The sequence below is a fragment of the Sinocyclocheilus rhinocerous genome, unplaced genomic scaffold (genome assembly GCF_001515625.1).
Source record: "Sinocyclocheilus rhinocerous isolate Xijiao unplaced genomic scaffold, SAMN03320098_v1.1 scaffold2323, whole genome shotgun sequence".
In the NCBI taxonomy this organism is placed as follows: domain Eukaryota; kingdom Metazoa; phylum Chordata; class Actinopteri; order Cypriniformes; family Cyprinidae; genus Sinocyclocheilus; species Sinocyclocheilus rhinocerous.
The window spans coordinates 155,552-155,894 of record NW_015664979.1 but is presented as its reverse complement, the minus strand read 5'-3'; positions in this window follow the sequence as shown (position 1 = coordinate 155,894).

Sequence of the window (343 nt, the reverse complement as noted above, 5' to 3'; positions counted from 1 at the left end):
GGCTCCGGGGGGTGAACAAAGGCCTTCTGTAGCAAATCGATGCGTTTTTGTAAGAAAAATATCCATATTCAAAACGTAATAATCACTTTAATGTAGCTTGCGCCAACACTCCTACACAGAAGCAGCTCCGGGAGGATGAGTTCAGCGTTGCGCATGCGCCGGTGAGTCTCGTAAAAACCAACGTTTGTTAACAGGAGCAAAGGAAGCAAAGTTTCCTTACTTTAGCAAAGGAAAACCAGTCATCTCTTGGCTTATATCGAAATCCTCCGACATTCTACTTTACAAATCCTCGATTTGTACTTTGAATTCGTGACCGTTGTTTTGTTTTGATCTCTCCACTGCG